The sequence below is a fragment of the Hipposideros armiger genome, unplaced genomic scaffold (genome assembly GCF_001890085.2).
Source record: "Hipposideros armiger isolate ML-2016 unplaced genomic scaffold, ASM189008v1 scaffold_86, whole genome shotgun sequence".
Classification (NCBI taxonomy): domain Eukaryota; kingdom Metazoa; phylum Chordata; class Mammalia; order Chiroptera; family Hipposideridae; genus Hipposideros; species Hipposideros armiger.
Window position 1 is genome coordinate 4,084,624 of NW_017731436.1, and position 24,144 is coordinate 4,108,767.

General features: G+C 35.2%; 1 pseudogene; it reads right to left on the bottom strand.

Annotated features, from left to right (window-relative positions):
* Positions 1-12,767: 12,767 nt before the first annotated feature.
* Positions 12,768-13,502, bottom strand: LOC109383588 (acyl-protein thioesterase 1 pseudogene; annotated as a pseudogene).
* Positions 13,503-24,144: the final 10,642 nt, after the last annotated feature.

Genomic DNA, 24,144 nt, shown 5'->3' on the forward strand with positions numbered 1-24,144 from the left:
TGAAAGAGCAGATTCTGAAGCTCCCCGTGGACTCCTGTTGGAGACAACGAGATCTGTGGAAGCTGGGTTTATGGAACCCTGTTCACCCAGACTGATGGGAGTAGAAGCCTCCTCCCTTAGGTTGGGGCTCACTCTTGACCCTGTTAGAAGAAGAGTGACCCAAAACACCAGTGCACAGTTGCTGCCTTGAAGCCTGATAATGGAGTGAAACTTTTCAGGAATTCGCTTGTTATTTCTGCATGGTAGGGGCCCACTCAGCAGTGATGATCAGTAGAGAAGGCCTTGTTGAGGCATAGGTCCTCCACAGAAAAATTCTGTTCCCTCTTTCTGAAATTCCTATTATTTGGATGTTGGGCCCTCTTGCAATGATCCTCTAATTTTCTTGTCCTTTTTCTGCATTTATTTTGTATATTTGTCTATTCTTTCTGAAAGATTTTTTTACCTTTATTTTTTTCCATATTTGTATGGATAGTGGGGGTGGTATTTAAGACATTTTTCTTTTTTCTCTTTAAAAAAAAAAAGAGCATCTAGTGTTTGTTTTATGGATACAAGATTGAATGATTATCTTTTTTTTTCTCCTAAATATCATCATTGCTTTGATGCTTTCTCTTCCATGAAGTGTCTCTGTTTCCTTTGAGTTCTGTTTCTTTAGGCACTAGAAGCCAGTTATAATATAATCTCTGTGTCCTGGGAGAAAGCATGCAAGTGATGGGCTTAACCAAAGGAGACTGAACAAGGACCCAGATGTTTCACTGGACTTGTGCCCAAAAGCAACCTCTGTCGATATTTTACTTGGGCCATGAAGTGTTTCCAGAGAAGAATATTTCAGTGTCCTTAGAAATTGAAACAGTAAAAAAGGCCTAAAGTATATAAACGTCAATCGAATTTTGTCTCTAATGAGGTATGTTAGTCACCATCCTGCACTGTGTCCTTATTCTCTCTAGCTCTGATTACGCAGACTGTAAGTGTCCTGCCATTGTGGGAAAGAGTTGTCTAAAGCACAGGTGAAGGAAAACTTCTAAGAATTCTAAGGGCTTCCTAAGGAGATGCACAAGATATGTTCCAGTTTTTGCCCCACCCCTTGCCCCTAGATTCCAGAGCTGCTTGCTCCTTAGCCTTTAAGGGTTCTGCCCTATAATTCATCTTGATTCTAAATGCTCCTCTCTTCTGCTAACCCTGGATTTTAGCTTTCTCAGCTCTGTGAAGCCTCATCATGCTAATCCATCTGCTTCCCAACCTGTGAAAGTGTATTGATGTTTCTCATTTGCTGTGCTCTCCTCTCCTGTGCTCTTTTACTTGTGGTTCCTTCATTTTTTACTCCCATGCTGTATTTTTATTTTTAGTGGGATATTTGAATAAGGCAGAGATCTGCATGTGTGTTTAAGTTCCCCTATTACTCATATTCCTTTTCCCCAATAATAAAAGAATCTGTATTGTAATGTGAAGACCCTTGCTAGGGCTCCCTTTGGAGTGAGTGTGGCTTGGGGTTAATATTCATATGGTCATGTTACCAGCAATGATTTAGTTGTTGCTGCTCTAGACACCACAGATATTAATAAAACCAGGAAGACAATTCTGTGGATTTTTCCATTTTCTCAAAGAAGAGGTGATTTATACCCCTGTCCTATTTAATCCTATGTGATAAATGTCATTATCGACACTTTATAGAGTTTCCAGCTGAACTTTGCATAGGATAATGCAATAAGCAAGAAAACCACATTTGTCTCAGGCCTCTTGGAATCCAGAGAGCATCTTCTTGACACTATACCCACATCCTCCTTGACAACCTCAAAGTACCCTTAGTTGCCTAGTTAGGAGAGGTCTGGAGTATGTTCTAATTTCATGAATTTGCATGAAAATACAGTTACTAAAATTTTGTGTCACAAGTTTGCTGCATTGCATTTAGCATAATCTTGTCATCTTGAAAATATTATAATAATTATGCAATGTAAATATTAACTATTATAAAATATTAAAGTATTCTATAGCATCACACTAATGGTTTTGAACCTGTACTATAAAATCAGTAAAATCTCTTTGATTAGTAACTGTTAGATTGTTTTCTGAGATGTCCCTTGGGTGTGTGGCAGTGGTAGTCAGGAGTGGGGGGGTGGAGCAGAGGGACGACGGGAAGTGGAGTCGGGAGCACGAGAACGTGGACAGCATGCTTCATTTCCGCCTGTGCGTTGTATCCAGGCACACCATCCTCAGTTCACATCTGGGTGAGAGACCAAAAATAAATAGCGTAAAATAGAAGGCATTATCTACCCTCAAAACCAAACAAACAAACAAACAAAGCAATATAAGTATTTGAAATATTTTCAAGTAACTTTCCTGACAGAAGCAAGACAAATGTGGTGCCATAATTCAGCAGATGAGAGTTAGAATCCTTGGGGAATTGGCCATTATTCCTTCTACAAATTGGATTTACATGCTTGTATATTCCATCAGTGCTTCCCTGTCAAATCTATCACATCCTAAAGGGCATTACAAAACAAATGTGCCTCTTCTAATGAGTTTTTCATGTTTTTCTCCTCTGTTTCCCCAATAATATTCTTTCCTCATCAACAAGGGCATCGCATTTGTTCTTTAAAATAAACTTGCATTGAAATTCCAGAAGAAGAGTGGGTTGTGAATGCCTGGCAAGGTAAATAATTTGATGAGACATAAAAATAATGAAATTTCAGCCATCGTCACTGGAGCTTGAAGGTTTAATTCTACCGCGAAACACAGGAGAAAGAAAAATTGGCAACAATAAGTTAAAAAGGCAAGATTAATCCTTACTAAAACAAAAAGTAGGATGATTTACTGATGGAAGCTTTCATGTGTGAGCCAGTGATATCAATATTCTTTTCACTATGGAAACGAGAATCTGGATTGTGATTTATTTTTACCATGGTTGTTTAGCTTTTACTTTCAATGTTGAAAGAAATGTGAAAAGGAAACACTTGAAATAGGATCATGCTTATGATGGAACTCCCTCTCTGCCTACTCTGCCTCTTACAAAAAGGACCCTACAGCTATTCGAGGAGACATCCTCTGTGTTTCTATAATGTTCATTTGTTTCTTTGCTTCTCTTTTTTATTTTCACAATATTGCAAGGTTTATCTCTGAAAATTGCCTACAAATTAAAAAGGTGTTAAGATAGATACTTTTTTCACTATTATCAAATAACATGTTGAACACATATTTTGGCACTGTGCGAAGCACTTTAATGATTTGACTTGGTGTAATACTAAAAATGACCATTTTGGGGATACTATTATTTTCACCAATATACTTTTGAGAAATGTGAGGCTTAAAAGGTTAAACAACACGCTCAAGGTCGCACAACTGAGGAGTTAGGCAAGTCCCTCTGAGTATTAATTGCTAGTAAGGATTTAAATTGAACCTGCAACAATATTCTTTTTTAGTAGAGCCCATTAACTTAAAATCAACTAATAGTGAACTTTAAAAGCTGCCAGTTCAAGCATCTATTAAACTCTGCTTAAAATGTTACTAATTGAATGAGCTTAATTAGAAACAAATTAGTCACACTTGGAATAAATTATTCCTTTTGGAAAAGACCAAGGTAATAGTCTGAAGGAAGTTAATGATACTTAGAACTTGGGCCACAATTGAGACAACACATTTGTCTGGTAGAAAATATGCACCACTCAGTTCATGTTGAAAGAGTCCAAAAATCTCTGGAAAAAAAGACCGAAACGTATCTCCTAACCCAAATTTGTACACCCCTTTGCTTCATAGTAACATATACCTCAGCAGCATATAGTATTTGAACCGGAATTAAATGCATTGCCAAAGGTACAGATAAATATGCTGCAGGTACTTAATAATAGTGGATTTACTCACAAAGTTATTATATAGAAAAAAATGGTTTTTATTCAGTCAGAAAATGCTACATCTGTTCATAAGCTTTTCCTTTCTGAATTAATCTCTTCTTAAGAAGACAAGACTTGAATGAGGCAGAGGTTCACCAAAAATGAAATGCTGTGATAAACTGATAGCTAATGAAAGAAATAAAAGAAACAAAACAAAACAAAACAAAAAACCCCTGTATTCCTCAATCAAACAGACCTAAGGAAAAAGACACTAGTCAATTTAATTCCCTGCAATCTTCTCCTTTTACTTCCTCTTTGAAGTTGATTATATCTGAATTCTTTGTAACAAGTAAATGTTAGATTACTTGTTTGTGAGAGTACTAAGTGTGTTGTTTGCCATTTAATTTTTTTTAAAAATCTGAAAACAATAGTGGTCATCATTTTGCGGCACTTCTTGCATGCCATCTACTATGAGAGTTTTATTTATATAATTCTCCTTTTGCTTTCACCCCCGACAAACATTTATCTTTAAAATTGGCACACTATTCAGTGATATAGGTGGTGCTCCCACCCATGCTATGGAAAAGGTTCGGATACAAAGAGGATAAATACTAAGATTTGGAGAAAGCACGCTCTGTCTATAACAAAATGTGCCAATATAAATGAAAACCTGACATAAAGATGCCAAGATTGCCAGCAGAGGGTAGTTCTTACAGTCTGAACAGCGAAGTTCAGTGGGTCACACTGCAGATGTGTTGAGTTCACTACTGTCAGAATTTCCATGCAGGCCCAAACAGCTCCTTATAATTCATAAGGATAATGAAATATATCAAATTGATCTCATTCACTGTTAGAAACTGTTGCATTGACAGAGTACTATGGACTTATTCTTGCCAGACTTGTTTTATTAAAATCGAATCAGAGCAAAATGTGTCTAGGCAATGCATTTTGCCCCCAGTTTTCTTAATTTCGAATGAGAAATGTGTAATTTCCAGTACATAGCTTTCAGGCTCATGCAGTGCAGAGATAAATTTATGAACCTTATGATTAACTGACAAAGCATAATTAACTTAATTAGGAATATTATTTTGCCTGTCTCTATTGCTCCTGTTCTAGAACAGGAACAAAAATAAATGTCTAAAAGACTCAGCCCTGATTAGAGTCCTGTCATGATTCCAGCAAGATGATTTACATAAGAAAAACAATCAAGAAATACCCAACAGCATTAGCGCTAATAAACATTTCTTATCTTCATTGTTTGTAACGCAATTTGGAGGACAGGGATTTCTCAACTCCAGCAAATAAGTGAAAAGACATGAAACAGATTACTTGTTTTGTAAGGATAGTAAATATATTGCCTGTTTGTCTCTTAAGTATTAAACACATCTAAAAAGAATAGAGGCTGCCATTTGGGGGCACTTGCTGTGTGCCATGCGCTCTGACAGTTTCATTTATATCATATCATTTAACTTTCACCATCGCTGAATAAGACAGTAGTTAATGCCTCATGAATTGGTGAGGAAAATGTGAGCTTGAGAGGTGACCATTTTGCCCAAGGTCAGAGGAGTAAGCAATTGGCCCTGACACTGAATCACAGTTGTTGGAGCCCTGAACCCGTTATCTTCACCTCTTCTACATTTCTTCTTTTCAAGTATGTGACTCACAGTACGTCTATTGATTTGGATCTCCTGTAATTCCTATAAACTACAAGATGGACCTAGAGTCTTGAGTAGACAATGTAATCTCACTAACACATGCATAATGTCTGGTTGTTTCTCTTTTTTTAAATGATAGATTTCTAAACTTACTATAGAAAATTAAGATAAAAATCACTGCATATTTTTCTTTTTGTGATTTTGTCACTTCCTTTGTCCTAGGATATTCACGGTTGTTATTGTTTTGTTAAAGCCTATTTGCAAAGCTGATTACATTTTCAGAGGCCCAGTTAGCCCCCACCTTATTTTTCCCATGAGCTCCTCTCTTTTCAGTGTTTTTTTTAAAATGCACCTAACATGTTTGAGAAGCATAATATCTAATTTTAAATTCAAGCTATGAGCATTGTTCTAGTAATTGGGGAATTTAAAGCATGTATGTTTATTTTAACTCACCTTTTTTTTTCTATCTGGTTTCATGCTATTTTTTTTAAGGGGGCTCATTTGTTGTCACTGCTCCAAATGTACAAAAAAAAAATAGAAAATAACCCCCTCATGCTATTTGGTTTCAAGCTTCTATGTTGTACATTTGACATATGTTTGCTATACAAATATTTTTAAGGTGTCTTATATGCATCTTTTGTTTTTTTTTTTTTTTTTAGCTGAGCCATCCTGCTACCTATTGGCAGCTCAGCGGCTGCTCAGCTCGGGCTGGACTCGAACCGCTGTTGCTCNGCTGCTCAGCTCGGGCTGGACTCGAACCGCTGTTGCTCAGAGCTCAAACTCTTGAGCGAGCTCTTAACCAACTGAGCCACTCGGCCGGCCCTATATGCATCTTTTTTGAAAGACAGTATCTAGTACTTCTATTAACATCAGCATTTAAGTTTTTATAAATAGTAATCAAGTTTAAGAACAGAATTATATTTGTCAATTCCACCTATGTTAGAAAATGAATTTGTGATACATTTACCCTATTCTCACTTCAATTTTTTCTCTTTTACTAATACAATCTGGGAATTTAAAAACAGATTGGAATAAGTTTTGTTTTTGAATTTTAAATTTTTGCTGAAATGTGTTTTGTATTTGCAGTTCATCTTTAAGAGTACTAATAGTATATATCAAAATATATGGCCATAATAATGATTCAATAATTTATATAGTCAATGATTTGTGTGCCACATATATTTGGTTCAATAAAAAACAATTTTCTTTTTAAATCTTTGTGAGTCATTTTTTCTTAACTTATTTCACTTTTTATTTAAATTTAAGTGATTCTTTCAATAATGAGATGTTTTAAATTCAAATGTACTCTCCTCCCCATGGGCTACTTCTCAGTATATTTCAAAAACATTGTGCAACTGATGTACATAAAATGATGTGTTAGCATCTCTGGTGCTTACAGTAGAGAAAAATGTTAAAAGTTGAATTTTCAGATAAAATTGGACAATGCACAAAATCAATGCAAATGTTAAATAACCATGCTAAAAAATGGCCTGCATTAGTAGCAAAAAAATCAACAAAGTATCTATTTTTACGTCCCAAATTGATAAATCATTTTTACATGTTAATATTGAGCATGGACCTACATTGAAATGATATGCACCTTCTCACACACTGCTAATAGACATCAGGCTGTAACATATTTTTGGCAGGCTATTGGGCATTATCTTTCCAGAGACTTAAAAATACTTAATCCCTTGATTTAGTAATTTCACTTCAAGAAAATTCCCCTAAGAAAACTATCTTAGATTGTTGTATTTGGATGCCCATGAGCTGTTTTTTACAATATGAAAAGACAGAAGACAGAAAAATGACCTAACCATTGGGGAAAGGCTAAATAATAATAATAATTCATATAATAAATCAAATATGCATTATTAAAATTTTATTTTGAAGCCTATTTTATGACATTAATAAGAATAAGCAAAATAATGTTAAGTGAAAATACTAAATTGAAGTTCAATATATAATTTGATCCTTTAATGGAAAAAATATGATAAGGGTCAACAACTTGGTCAGATTTAAAGAACAGGTTCAGAGTGGGCATACTTTCCAAGATATGGTTGCACTCACCTTCAAACCATGTTTCCCCAAAAATAAGACCTAGCCGGAGAAGAAGCCCTAGCTTGATTCCTCCAGGGTGTGGAGGGCACGCACCCCCACATGAGGGTTTTATGACCTGTTTCAGGGAGAAGAGTGCCTTTTCCACAAAGTCCTTCAGCTTAAAAAATTCAGTATGCCAATGTGCCATATTTTGGTACTTAAAATCATGCGAAGGCTTATTTTCTGGCTAGGTCTTATTTTAGGGGAAACAGGGTACTTATCTTTTTAAATAAAAGTGAAAAAGGCATTATATCTGTTACAAATTATTTTTTGTCTTTCTTTTGAGATACACTTCCATTTGTATGTTACAGAAAAATCTTCTCTTTGCTTCTTATTCCCATTTCCTTCAGAGACAATGATTACTTCTCAATACTTAAGGTACTTCCATATTTGCAAAAATTTTTCCAGTGGTTTGGTTCTTTTTCTTTCTTTCTTTTCAGGATCAGGATGCTTAACCTTGTAATTTTTATTTTCTTTTTTCTTTTTTCTTAATTACAGTTTATTGGGGTGACAATGGTTAGTAAAGCTACATAGGTTTCAAGTGCACATTCTGTAATATGTCATCTATATATTACAAGGGAAGTAAAAGCTAAAATAAATGAATGAGACTGTATCAAACTAAAAGGCTTCTGCACAGCAAAAGAAACCATCTACAAAATAAAGAGGCAACCAACCAAATGGGAGAAGATATTTGCAAACAATGCCTCTGATAAGGGACTAATATCCTAAATATATAAGGAATTCATACAACTAAAAAACAAAAAACCAAACAATTCAATTAAAAAATGGGCAGAGGACCTGAATAGACATTTCTCCAAAGAGGACATACAACTAACCTTGTAATTTTATCAACTTTTGTGATATAACTTTAGATTAGATTTTGATTTTTTAGATTCTGATTTTTCTGTCTTACACAATTGTGGTTCTACTTTTTCTATATATCAGACCTCTGAAATTCCCTTCCTTTAGTCCCTACTTTCCCTGTCATTTTGTAAGCCATTATATTCTCATTATCTTTAATCCTTTCAATTTAATGTCTCTAAATGCCTATCTTCCATCTCACCAATATTGCCTCACAATTTTTCATTCTTCCAAAAGCTTCAAATAGAACTGAATTTTCTTCATCAATTGTTTTCCTCTTCCAATACCACTGCATTCTCTACTTTGTTGCTGTAGTTCTCTAAAATATTATACATTTTGATCATTTTATTACTGTACTTTGAATATACTTGTTGATTCTCCTCCATCCAATCATCTTAGTTTATTCTACAAAAGTTATTTTCAAGATAGCCCTAAGCAATCACTATGGAGTCAACCCTCTAATATCCTCTCCCCCCCTCACCACCACCAGTCCACCTCCCGGACCATCTTCACTTATTGCATAGCCAACAATGGTTCTAAATTTTACTTTACTCTCTTCCCAACACATTTCTGAACCTTCCATGACCCCCATAAAATTGAATCTACTGATCTTATAGCTAGAGTAGCACCATCCACTCCTTAAGTAGCAGCAAGGAAAGGCCATCTAATTCTCCAAGTTCCAATTAATGTTATATCTTCGATAGACTCTCAATCCACCATATACCAAAGAGCTAAATTCTCTTTATTCTGTGGTGTTTTGCTTACATCTTATAACTGTAGTGAGAATTATCTGTGTATCTTATCCTAGCTGCAAATGGACTCGGATGATTTTTTGCCCAATGTTCTAGTTTCTGATGAGATTTTTCCAGTCCCAGTTTCAAACAAATTTGACCATTTTGAAGGGACTACTTGTACCACAAAAATATCTTGATAACTAAGTCACTCTGACTCTTCTATTCACTGCTTCGTTCCTGTTGTGTATAAATTGAATCTTTAACCTTAGCCCTCTGGGTGGAATTACCAAAGTAAACTCTCCCAGCAGTCTTTTTCTTTGTTTTTTAATACTTCCCCCATAATAAATGCAATTTCCTGCTGATTAAATTGCACTGAACTTCTCTACACAAGATTTTTTAAATTAAGCTCAGCAAGAAAAAAATGAAATAAATATCAGTGCAAAATAAAATAAATCTACTGATCTGTGGTTACTCATTTCCTTTTAAAGACATCTTTATATAGTTTTGATCTTGCATTAGAATAGTAAAATATTTTTTACACAGTGCATTTTCCTTTCCCCCAAATGGATAGATGATGATATACTAAGAAGTTTACACATATGAGCAAAGGAAAAATGCCAATACCTGTAGTCAGAACTACAAACAAACTGATTATTTGGAACTTTATGGATTGCTTACATTTTCCTTCCAGATCTCCATCATGGTCCAAGTCTGGCACCTGAACGTGACTGACTACAGAAGGACCAGTTAGTGACCTTTCTCTGAACCTCTAATTCCTCTGAAAGGCCTAAAAAAGAAAACCCTGATTTTCCATCTTTCTCAATAATTGTGTAATATTTCATTACCACAATGAATTCTTTATTCTATAATATTCATGGAGGCTCTAATTCGCTGACAGAAGACTGTCTCACACCATTACTGGAATCAGGAATTGGTCAGAGGAACAGATCCTTACATACGGGAATATGTAATTATTTCTCTGATATGATTACATTGAAAAGAATTAATGACCATTTTCATTGGTAAACCAGATACTTACAGTCCCGCAACATACAGTGGTAAAAGGAATTACTTTTACTATCACCTATAATCAAATGCTAGCAGAAGGCAAGGCCTTGTATGATCAAGTATTTGCTACCATAAAATGTTTTAGTGGAAAATAAGGAGAACAATAGAGTGGATGATTTGCCTCTTATGGACAGAGAACCAGGAGAAAGGAAATCATAAGCTCAGGCCTTTAAATTCTAGCTCAAGTTTCAAGTAGGGGGCCAGAGAACATTTATGGCTACACTGAAATAGATCCTACTTCCTATCGCTTCAGGGTTAAGGTTTCTGAAAACTAATTCCTAATTCCACAGATGGCTGAATTAATATTCAAACTAAATTTCCAATTTCACAGCCTTTCTCCCATTAAAGTTATGTCAGAGATTGGGAACTTGCGAGAGCTGAGAACTGGAATGACGATGTGTGGACAGATGGTGATACAGCTGAAGACCTTAAACCCCTAAATTCTACTACGCTTCATTTACCTGTAGAAGCAAACTTGATGCTCCTGTCTGAAAAGGTAGTCTCTCCCCTTGCTTTAAAACCTGTAATTGCCTCCAATGAAACAGGAGCTTGGCAAAGAATCGTTGATTCTCTTCAGGCCCTGTACCTACTTCATCTCATTGTTTCTGCTGTTTCTAGACCTATAACCAGAATCATATCCCAGCAGGCTTCGAGAAGTCTGGCCAGGTATGACCCAGGAGGAGTCATCCTACACACAAAAAGAATTACATGATTTTGCCAATTTTTAACACAAACCTAGAGAATATGTATGGGAACATAAGCTAGGTTATCAGGGTGAAAGAAATATACTGTTGGATCAGGTTGGATCTGGTTGAATATATTTATGCACTATGCAGATATTCTCTATTCAGTGTGTTAGCTTGAGTGGCTAGGGATGGACCCAACAATTTTGTTTTTGTTTTTTTTTTTAGTCAGAATTAAATTTTATTTCACATTGATAGAAACCGTGAAAAAGACTTACATTTTCCCACATTACAATATTTCAGCACAATATTTCAATGGAATGTCTCTTGCCGTAAATTAGATCTTGCTGCTTTTTATAACTGAAGCAACAGCTTATATTCATCAAGGTAAAGCAAAATGACTTATTAAATGATTGTTTAAAAATTTTAAATCCAGACATAAACATATGGCTTCATTATTAACATTCTATATAGTCCATTACTAAATTATTTCCATTATCAATTAGCACCCATTTATAAAGATGCATTTCTAATGTTTTAGTCAGTTGGAATACGGCAGAAAAATTAACAACAGTTCAGATATATGAAGCATATATGTATTTTTGCTATATATTAAACTGGGTGGTAACTATACCATATGTTGAGTTCTGGCTACACTTTATAGCCCATAAATTTGTTTTCAAAGAGTTTTACCAATAATCTAAAAAATTTGACTATTTAAAATCAAATAATTGCTACTTTTATGTTTGCACAAAAACTAATTTTTAAAAATCATCTAAAGTAAATATTTCAAATAAGTCCATTGGCAGATAAAAATAAAGCAAATTTTCCTAATGGATTGTTCATTCCTACAGTAGTTGATTTCAAACATGTACAAAATAAGTAAACTAAGACTGTGCTACAAGGAGAATAATCTTAGAGCAAATCATCTTAGAAATTAGTTTTTTAAGATCAGTCTTAAATATTCCAGAACATACTAGAATATGACCTAATTATTCTTTCAGTTAATTACAGAAAAAATACAACCACAGAATTATTCCTGACCTGGACTGAAGATTCTAACAACTACATAGTGTAGCTTTGGACTAAGGTATAATTTAAGAAATAAGTAGGAAGTCTGAAGTGATGCTTGGTTTCTTTAAGTATAAATACATTTTAAATACTATCATGTCTGTGATTCAGAACGTCAAATTACAGCACGTATTGACAGCAACGTCTATGGCAAGGAGGCAATATTTGGTCTGTTATAAAGGACTAGAAAGAAGAAAGAACAATTTTCTAGAGAGGAAAAAAGAATATTAAGAAATTATAACAGGGAAAAAAAACCTGATTCCCCCAAATAAAAGGGCCATTAATTGAAGAGAGCACTAATACACTTTATTGACACTTAGAAGCATTATCCCTATTGTGAGGAATAATTCTTATATATTATAATCGTTAAGCATATGTGAATACATATATAAAAATACAGATACTGCATGGTGACTAAGTAATTTTGGAATAAGTCCACAGACTAAGTCACAGCATTCATAAATTATTTATATCTTAACTGCTCGTTTATACCTGAACAAGATTTCATTAACCATACCAGTAATTTTCAAATGATGTAATAAAAAGTCTCATTGCAGTATTTTATTATTTTGCTGAATCACATTTGGGAAAAAGAAGCTAGCTGCTTCGCCTATTTTAATACTAGTATATTCTGGATTGTATTATACAAATACATATATAGAAACTTAAAAGATCATAAATTTCCCATGAGGAGACATTACTCAGTCTGTGTCATTGGTGTATATTGGTAAAACACTGCGAACATTACAAGTTTCAAGATAGGGCACAAGAAAAAGTTATACTCTACTACAATGAGGCTAGTATGTACTTCTACACAAGGCCCCTTACTGATGTCAATCAACTGGAGGTAGGAGTTTATCAATGAATCGCTTGATATCCATCATTTCCTGTTGACTCGAACTGTGCATCATGCCTTCATAGGTTTTGAAGGTTACATTGGCTGGATTTACCAATGTTTTTAGCTTTTCCACAGTAAGAGAACCAAACATTAGGGGAACTAAAGGGTCACAATCTCCATGGCACTGAAGAATAGAAATATCTCTATTAACGCCACTGATAGGACCCTGTGGAAACGAAGCCCGCAGTGGAAGCCAGCAACTGAGAGCCGTGACACCTGCCAGTTTCTGCTCTGTGGTAAGAGCAGTATATAAAGATAAAGCTCCTCCCTGAGAAAATCCTCCCAAAATAATTCTGTTTGAAGGAATGCCATTCTTCACCCCTTGCTCTATCAAAGCTTTTACATTTTCTGCTGCCTGTTTAATTCCATGTTCATCTTCCTGTGAATCTGGTGAAAGCCCAATAATATCAAACCAAGAAGGCATAGACATATTCATATTTAATGTTACTGGCATAACTGGTGCATGTGGGCAGATATATTTGATATATGAACGTCTGATACCTGCAAAGGCTTCTGCCCATCCATGCCCTGTATCTCCCAATCCATGAAGAAAAATCACCGCAGTGGTGGCCTTCCGGGCGGTGGGCACGATGGCAGGAAGCGGGCAGACATGTTATTGCCTCACATACACCGGCTCAACCGACAGAACGCGTAGGAGGCGAAAGGAAGACCAGGCGCCGGGCCGCGGCCCAAGGACTGGCGAGCCTCCAACAATTTTGTTAATCAATATATTGGAACCTAGATCCAAAAAAGGTCCACACTAATAAACTTCCGATTTTAGAATTTCTTTAGTGTATTCTAGAGGAAGATAATCAAAGGCTCAGAGAGATTGAAGTACTAGGTGGGTTTTTCATGTAAGACCTGCTCATTCACATCCTGTAAGAGTCCTGAAGACATTTCCTCCATCAAGCCTCTGAGAAATACATTGCTGAAGGGTGCCCCAACATCTGCGAGGAGCTCTGTGTTGATTCTCCTCTGCAGGTGAGAAACAGCAGTGGGGACTTTCACTGTTAAAGTGGGCTCTCTAATTCAATGAGGATGATGAGATCCAGGAGTGACAGGGACCAGGTTAGAAGCACTTAACTGCCAGAGACGGAGAAACACAGTGGGGGGCAGATCCAAGCAGTTATCGGAATGTTATCAGAATGGTCGAACCATAAGAAACTTTGATGTTATTCAACTGATCACTGTTTCTCTAGGAGTGAAATTGATTGGAAGCCCACTGCTGCCTTACTTGATTTGTGAAACTGGAAAAGCTTCAGATATCATGAATGTAAGTTTGACCTTAATCAGCTAGGTAGAGCGTTGTGACACATCAACAATTTTCCAGAGTTGTGCCAGTTCATAGAATTAGAGCCCTTAGAATGACATGCAAGCTTATTTTATGCCAAATGAACAGTGGAAGTGGGGTCATGACTTAAGGAGTTCACTATTGTCACCATGTTCTCCATCTCTATGAAGCAATTGCTTTTTTTTTTTTAATAAAATGGCACTTTGCAGAACCAGTGATGGCACAGAAGGATAACACATTGTGTGTATATGCCCACAAGATCTATGCAGAACAGGCCCCCATGAAGTAATCAGTATACAGTGGTGTTTCTTCCAAAGCTAGGATACTAAAACTTCTAACCAGACCAATATAGAAAAAGGAGGGTGGAATAAAAGGTATGCTATGAAGAACTATATGCCACCAAATTCAATAACTTAGAAGAAATAGACAAGTGCTTAGGAATATATAGCCTTTCTAGACAGAATCACGAAGAACTTGAACATCTAAATAGGCTGATCAACAGTAAGGAAATTGAAACAATCATCCCAAACCTCCCAAAAGCAAAAGTCCAGGACTAGGTGGTTTCACTAGTGAATTCTATCTAATATTCAAAGATGATTTAATATCTGTCCTCCTCAAACTCTTCCAAAAAATTGAAAAACAGGCAATATTTTCTAACTCATTTTATGTGGCCAACATCACCCTGATACCAAAACCTGGAAAGAATAACACACACAAAAAAAGAAAACTACAGGCCAATATCTCTGAAGAATACAAACACAAAAATCCTGAACAAAATTTTAGCAAATCAAATACAATAATACATTAAAAAGATTATACATCAAGATCAAGTGAGATTCATTCCAGGGGCACAAGGATGGTTCAACATATGTAAATTGATTAATATGATACATCATATAAGCAAAATAAAGAATAAAAATCATATGATCATATCAAAAGATACAGAAAAAGCATTTGACAAGATAAAGCATCTATTTATGATTAAAACACTTAATAAAATGGATATATAAGGAAGGCACCTCAACATAATAAAGGCCATATATGACAAACCCTCCGCTAATATTTAACAGTGAAAAAGTGAAATCTTTTCCTCTAAGATCAGGAACAAGACAGGGATGCCCCCTGTCTCCACTCTTATTCAACATAGCATTGGAAGTCCTAGCCAGAGCAATCAGTCAGGAGAAGGAAATAACAGGCATCCAAACTGGGGATGAAGAAGTTAAATTGTCACTTTTTGCAGATGACATGATGCTGTATATAGAAAACCCTAAAGACTACACCAAAAACTATTAGAAACAATAAGTAAATACAGTAAATGTGCAGGAAACAAAATCAATGTACAAAAATCTGTTGCTTCTTTATATACTAACAATGAAATTTCAGAAAAAGAAATAAAAAAGACAACTCCTTTGCAATTGCAGCAAAAAGAACAAAATACCCAGGAATAAACTTAACAAAGGATGTGAAGGACCTATACACTGACAACTGTGAGACATTGTTAAAAGAAATTGAAGAAGACACAAAGAAATAGAAAGACATCCCATGTTCATGGATTGGAAGAATAAACATAGTTAAAATGGCCATGTTACCCAAAGCAATATGCAGATTTAATGCAATCCCCATCAAAATCCCAATGGCAGTTTTTAAAGAAATAGAGCAAGTAATCATCAGATTTGTATGGAATCACAAAAGACCCCAAATAGCCAAAAATAAATCCTAAGGAAAATGAACAAGGCTGGAGGTATCACACTCCCTGATTTCAAATTATACTACAAAGTGACAATAATCAAAACAGCATGTTATTGACAGAAAAACAGACATACAGACCAATGGAATAGAATTGAAATTCCAGAAATAAATCCACATGTATATGGGAAGATTATTTTCAACAAAGGAGCCAAAAACATACAATGGAGAAAAAGAAATCCTCTTCAATAAATGGTGCTGGGAGAATTGGAAAGCCACATGCAAAAAAAAAAAATGAAACTAGGCTGCTGCCTGTCACCATATACCAAAATTAACTCAAAATGGATCAAAGACTTAAACATAAGTTCTGAAACAATAAGTTGCATAGAAGAAAGCATAGGTACTAAACTTATGGACCTTAAGTTCAGAGAAGATTTTATAAATTTGACCTTAAAGGCAAGCGAAATAAAAGCAGAAAAAAAATGAATAGAACTATGTCAAACTAAAAAACTTCTGCACAGCAAAATAAACCATCAACAAAACAAAGAGGCAACCGACCAAATGAGAGAAGATATTTGCAAACAATTCCTTTGTTAAGGGGTTAATATCCAAAATGTATATGGAACTCAACAACAAAAAACAAATAATCCAATTAAAAAATGGGCAGAACACCTGAACAGACACTTCTCCCAAGAAAACAAATGGCCAACAGATATATGAAACATGCTCAACTTCATTAGATATTAGGGAAATGCAAATCAAAACCACAATGAGATACTACCTCACACCTGTCAGAATGGCTGTTATCAACAAGACAAATAATAACATAAGTTGGAGAGGTTGTGGGGAAAAAATCCTTACACATTGCTGGTGGGAATGTAAACTGATACAGCCACTATGGAAAACAGTATGGAGGTTCCTTAAAAAATTAAGAATAGAATTACCATATGACCTAGCAATCCCTCTTCTGGGGATCCACCCTCCAAAAATCTGAAAACATTTATGCATAATGATATATGTACCCCTATGTTCATTGCAGCATTATTCACGATGGCCAAGACATGGAAACAACCAAAGTATCCCTCAATAGGTGATTGGATAAAGAAGATGTGGTACATATATACAATAGAATATTACTCAGCCATAAGAAAAGATAAAATACTGTCATTTGCAACAACATGGATGGATCTTGAGATTATCATGCTAAGTGAAATAAGTCAGACAGAAAAAGTTGAGAACCATATATAGTATATGGCTTCACTCATATATGGGATATAAAATGTAAAGCAAAAAATAGACAAGACAAACAAAGAAACACAACTCATAGACACAGACAACAGTTTAGTGGTTATGAGAGGGTAAGGGGGCAGGGGGAGGTAGAAAAGGGAAAAGGGGGTCAAATATATAGTGATGGACAGAGAACTGACTCTGGGTGGTAAAGATACAATGCAACATATAGATGATGTATTATAGAATTGTACACTTGAAATCTATATAATTTTACTAACTCCAATTAATCTAATAAAAATATTTTTTTAAAGGTATGCAGATCAGAAAACAAGAAAAAAAAAACCTGTGGCTATATGTATATGCATAATGTTCTACGTGGAAAATACCAAGGACCCCCAAAATTCCATCTTACTGCTAGACCTCCAAAAACTCATGTGATTGGCACTAAAACTAGTTAGAAAGTTGATACCTTCCACCTTCAATCATTACAAATATTTCTGAAAAGCTTAAATTCTCAGCACTTAGCTGTATCCAGGAATCTCAACCTGTTGTAGGAGGGACTACTGTTTCCTGGAGGATGAGTGCCGTTCTAAGTGAGATGGGTCAGCTCCATTCAGGCAACATGAATCTACTTAGTATTCAAATAATCTTTGACCCTTAGTGTATAATGAAGAGAAAGCTGACAAAGATTAATTAAATATGGGGTAGTGATGCTTAGGGTTAATAGGTTTAACTTTGGATTTATTTAAGCCAGTTTGAATTTCTAGGCTGTACACTTAATATCTCTAATTTTGGACAAGCTCTCTACACATCAGTTTCATTATATAGCAAATGAGAATAATATCAGGATTGAGGTAAGAATTAAATGTATTATATAAATAGCTTAGTTCAATTTCTAACACAGAGTATTAAAAAATATCTTAGTGGCTCCTTTTATTATAATCACTATTGTATTTTTGTAATAAATTAGAAGCTCATAATCAGTAACTACAATGGGACATCAATATATGTATTTTATGAACTAAAATAATTTCTGGCTTGTTTTATTTCATATCCTTGATTTTTTTTCTGTCATCTTATTTTTCTCATACACTTCTGATGTATGTTATCTTGCTCTATTGTATCCAGTATTACAAGCTTTCAATCGTTTTGTAACAATGTGCACTTTATATGAAAACATAGATGAAAAAAAGATAAACAAATAACCTTGGACTACAAAGGAATAAAATGTTATAGAACCTTAAAAAGTTGGGGTTTACACAATAAAAAAGAGAAATAGTAATATATAATATAAAAGAATTACACAAATCAATGAGAATTGAAAATTTATCTAATCTAAGTATGAAAACTACTAAAAAAAAGGCCAAAATATTAAAAGTAAATATTTTGAAAAAAATAGTGATTTGAGCAATTGTTTTATGAATTTATTCAGGTTCCAACCACCCTAAGGAGCACAGGTCCTCAAATTTGCATATGCCTCACTATCTGGGTTATTCAACTTGACTCTCTTCGTACACCCTTGACCCAAAAAGAAAGTTTATTCCATATAGTTTTTATCCTTCTAGTATGGAGACAGCTTATAAAATGGAAATATTGCTAGAAATAAACCAAATGAAGCAGGATGCTGAGAGAACTCACGTAATTATCCATGAACACTGAATTTTTGATTGACCATTTAATTTAATTGCATATTGAGAAAACTACATAGAGAACAAAACTAACATATACTGTGAGAATTAGAAATATCCATCTGCATCAGAAAAACATTTTCATTCATAACCAAACACACTAATTTTTAAATGTTTAGGAAACAATTTTTATAGAAAATGTTACAATTATGCAATATTTACTATTCTGGCACAGTGTGTACTTGTAGATGGTAATTTATTAATCCAAGCATTTGGATAAACAGTATCATATGATGAGAGACAAAAAATCGAAAACAGGAAGTGGGTCATAAATGGTTAACAAACAGTATTCAATGTTGTGTTACCCATAATTCAGGTTGTTGAGTAATTTCAGACATTTCTGTTACAACATTATCATACAGAGTTAAAATTTTCCTATATTACGTGTGATATGAAATTCTGTATTTTTAAAAGCAAAGATAAAGCTGAATAGTTCATTACTGTGACCTACAGATATATCAATAATCGCTATTGACACTACTTAAAAATGTAATGCTAGATAATTGAATAAACATGATTTGGGATATTTTAAATGCTTGTTTTGAAAATTTATACATACAAGTGATTCCCTTTAAACATGTCTATTTGGACAGCTATCATGTAAAAGCACATTTCTCATCCTTGAATATGCTTTTTTTAATATAAAAATCTCTAGCTACTGCAGTGCTATACAGACTAGACCATTAAGAGCTGTAAGCTTACTCTCACTAGAATGTTAGAATTCATTAAAATTGACCTGAAAAATCTCACATCTGAAACATATTTTGTTCTCTATTTATACTATCTGTTGCTGTTATGTCCAATATAGATTTGCCAATGAGTATTCTACTTTTGAGGGGGACATTTTTTTTCTGAAAGCTGAAAAGCTGAAAAACAGAATAAGCAATAAACAAAAGAAGGCATATTTTACAAGCTGACTTTTATTGCTATTTTCTGCAGTGTTAAAATACAATTGGTTTGGTGTTTTCTTATCAAAGGGTTACATTATGGATTGCTTACCAGAAAATTGCATCTTACATATATTTTCTGAATAGATGAGATTTGCTTTCTTAATATTACTCTTACTGAATCAATTCAGAGTCTCTATTTTATGAAAAGTAAACCATACATTTAGTAGATAGCACACATATATAAGTGAAAAAAACCTAAATGTTCTACCTAGAATGTGTTTTGATTTAAACTATTAAATTGTTCACATCCCTATCTAATTATGAGATTGTACAGAGGTAAACAGAGCAGTCATCTGTTTACATACATGATCTTATGGTACCATGACAAATAAATGTTTTCCATAAATACTTGGAATTCAACAATTCCACTTTGAAATATTTATTGATTTAGATCTTGAAAGAATTTTTGTCATTAACAATTTTGTGTAAAAATGTTAACCGCTCCAAATGAAAGTTCTGTCGTATAGCTTTCATTGATCCACTCACCAATTCATTCTCAAACAATATTGTCCAGGCATAATTTACATGTTCTCCGTGCTTTGGATAGTCTAGGCAAAGAACCCACTATCAGGCAGCGCTGGGAGATAAGGAAGTTGGCCAGTGACAAACACACTGGTCATTCAGATTGCACTGCTACAAAGTGTTATGTCCTAAAAAGCAAAGTGATGAGTCGAGTTTTGCCAGGGTTGATCAGGCCAGGCTTTGTCTTATTTTTAGAAATTTGTCACATTTTTCCCCTTTTGTTTGCCTATCTGAAAAAAAAAATGCCCCTGGTTGTAAAAGGATCAGAATGGAAGCAAAAAGACTTCTGCAGGAGTCCAGGCAAGATAAGATAGATGACCTAGGCTAGTATGGTAGCAGTGGAAGGGAGGAGAAATAAATGCCTTCAGGATATATTTTGGAGACAGAATTGACAGGTTTGAATGTTGCATTAATTTCTAAACTAAGAAATGAAAGGAGTTGAAATGGCCCTTACGCCTTTGCTTTATCAACTGAATGGTAAGGTAAGAGTTTGATTGCTTTTCAATTTAAAATTTGTATAGGTATGTGCAGCAATGTAACAGATTAAGATATATGTTTTGGTCATGTTAGTTTTAAGATAGTCATTAGATACCAGGAGACATCAATTAAGCCATTTGGTGTATGTTTGGAAGATCACAGGGAAATACATTTTTGAAGCATCAGCATTTATGTACTGTTGAAACTATATGAGAAAAAAATCAATTGTCTGGGGAGAGAGAATGTAAATACAGAAGCAGGCCCAGGAAAAAGACCTGGGATATTTGAAAATGTTGGTGTCTGGCAGAGGAAAAGGAACAACTCAAAAAGACTGAGAAGGAGCCAAGGAGAGGAATGTGCTTTAACTGGAGGAAGTAGTTAACAGTGTAGAATGCTGTTGAGAGGTCAACTGAAGCAGACAAACGTTGCTTCTGGATTTGACAACATGGAGGTCGTTAGTGACTTAATCCTGAGAGTGTCAATGAAGTGGTGGGTCAGATGCTTGGATCTAATGGGTGAAGGGTCAATGGAACTTTCCAGTTCAACATGGTAAATAGAACAATTATTTACATTAATTTGCTCCCCAAATTACACTAAAATGACAGCAAAGAAATGTAAAGGGTAAAAGGTCAACATAAACACTCTTTGACTTAAGTAAATATTGTGGTCTGGTTACAGAGGTAGGATAGGAAGATGGGTGATACATGTTTTATCTGACAAGGTAAAGACCCAAAGCATCATACATACAAGGTAGTCTGTAGTTACGTGGATAGGTCCTGTAGTGGGAAGGTGAGGAATTCCAATCCTGCAGCCTGTATTTTTTAAATGGCTTTCGAGGCCAGTTCATCAGTTAGTAAAGGAGTATGGGAATTTGGAGGAAAAATCAGAAGACACGAAATGGTCTGCAATGGACTCACTAGTAAAACAGATTTCTTTGACCATGTCATTTGCTTACTTGAGATTTGTGGTCATTAACTTACAGTGAGAATAGACAAAATGAGCATGAGGAAAGTAACAGCCTGACACAAAGCAGGTTACCACATAAGGTATTTTATGATCTCTATGACCACATATTATTTCATTGTCACATTACACCGCTAATCAGAAATCTCAGGGGCAGATTAGAGTTCAGAACCTCTATCACTGGCTTCAGCCCCTCTCAGATATTCTGAGATTTAATTGCTTCTAAGTATCTTCTAGTTGCCCACTGGTCTTCTTGCCCTACACAAATCTGTAATGTAGCATTCTCTATCCATTCCACAATACCAAATGTTATGTCAACTGAGATGCGTATGTTGTGATAGGAGACATGAAATTAAATGGTATCAAAAAGACATTTTATGCTATTGAAGATATTACTTTTGGCTTCATAACAATTATGAATTTATCAAATGAACAATCTTAATTAAAATAATAATTTGAAGAAAATTCCTACCTCTGTGCATTTTACTCTATATCTCAGTTTTGAATATATGTCTCTAAACCTGTGTTAAGAATGTTTATGTAAGTTTGGAAAATAATAAAATTCTCCAAAAATGAAAGTTATCAGATCATTTAAATGGTCTCTATCCATGGTAAAACAGAAAAGGTTTTCATCTAAAGACTAAGCTGTAAAACTTTGCCTTTTGGATACAACTGGGTTTTTTTTCTTAAATTTGACCTCAAAAGCAAAGGAAGTAAAAGCTAAAATAAATGAATGGGAATATATCAAACTAAAAAGCTTTTGCACAGCAAAAGAAACCATCCACAAAATAAAGAGGCAACCAATGGAATGGGAGAAGATATTTGATAACAATGCCTCTTATAAGGGTCTAATATCCAAAATATATAAAGAACTCATACAACTCAACAACAGAAAAAATAAAAAAACAAACAATTCAATTAAAAAATGGGCAGAGGATCTGAATAGACATTTCTCCAAGAGGACATACAGTTGGCCAATAGACATGAAAAGATGCTCAACATCACTAATCATCAGAGAAATGCAAATCAAAACCACAATGAGATATCGCCTCACACCTGCGAGAATGGCTATCATCAACAAGGCAAATGATAACAAGTGTTGGAGAAGCTGTGGAGAAAAAGGAACCCTCATACACTGTTCGTGGGAATGCAGATTGGTGCAGCCACTATGGAAGGCAGTGTGGAGGTTCCTCAAAAAATTAAGAATATATTTACCATATGAGCCAGCAACCCCTCTTCTGGGTATCTACCCCAAAAATTTGAAAACATTTATCCATAAAGATATATGTGTTCTGATATTCATTGCAGCTTTATTTACAGTAGCCAAGGAATGAAACAACCAAAGTGTCCTTTGATAGATGATTGGATAAAGAGGATGTGGTATATATACACAGTGGAATACTACTCTGCCATAAGAAAAGATGAAATAGTACCATTTGCAACAACATGGATGGATCTTGAGATTATTATGCTAAGTGAAATAAGTCAGACAGAAAAAGTTGAGAACCATATGACCTCTCTCATATGTGGGATATAAAACTAAAAGCAACCAAGGAACAAGACAAACAAACAATGAAATAAAAATTGATAGGGCCGGCCGAGTGGCGCGATGGTTAAGAACTCGCTTGGGATGCCAGAGGGCCCCGTTCGGATCCCACATATGAGGGCCAGTGACACTGCCCTCCACAGCTAAGATGCTGAACGACAGCTCAACCTGGAGCTGGGCTGCCATGAGTCGCCGGCGACGGCGTGGGCTGCAGTCCCTGTGGCAGTGGATTGCCATGGGCTACCGTGTGTGGCCAGCAGCCGCAGTGAGCGGCCGTCCAGAAGCCGGCGACTGATCTGCCTCGCCAGAGAAGAGCGCAATGATGGTGCCAACTTGGGCCAGTGAAGCAACATCCTCCACAACTAGACTGAAGAACAAAACGACAGCAACTTGTCTGTTCCCCTTTCCCCAATTCACCAGCACTGTTCCCATCCCCCCAATTTCCCAATAAAAATCTTTAAAAAAAAATTGATAGACATAGACAATAGTTTAGTGGTTACCAGAGGGTAAAGGAGGAGGGGGATGGTAGATGAGGGTAAATAGGATCAAATATATGGTGATGGAAGGAGAATTGACTCTGGGTGATGAGCACACAATGTGATATGTAGATGATGTATTACAGAATTGTGCACTTGAAACCTATATAACTTTATTAACCATTGTCACCCCAATAAACTTTAATTAAAAAAAAAAACCAAAAACTTTTTGGCCCCTCAGTATTTGCTCTCATGGTTTCTCCTTTTCAAAATCCTCCTCTCTAAGCCCATGTTGCCATTTAACAGGTTCTCTCCCGCTGAGAAGCTCAGGATCTGATGAGCTTTAACATTTTCATAGATCAAAAATATGTATCAAACCAAGTAATATGAGCAAAGGCTTTCAAAAGAGTAAAGGTAGAGGAAT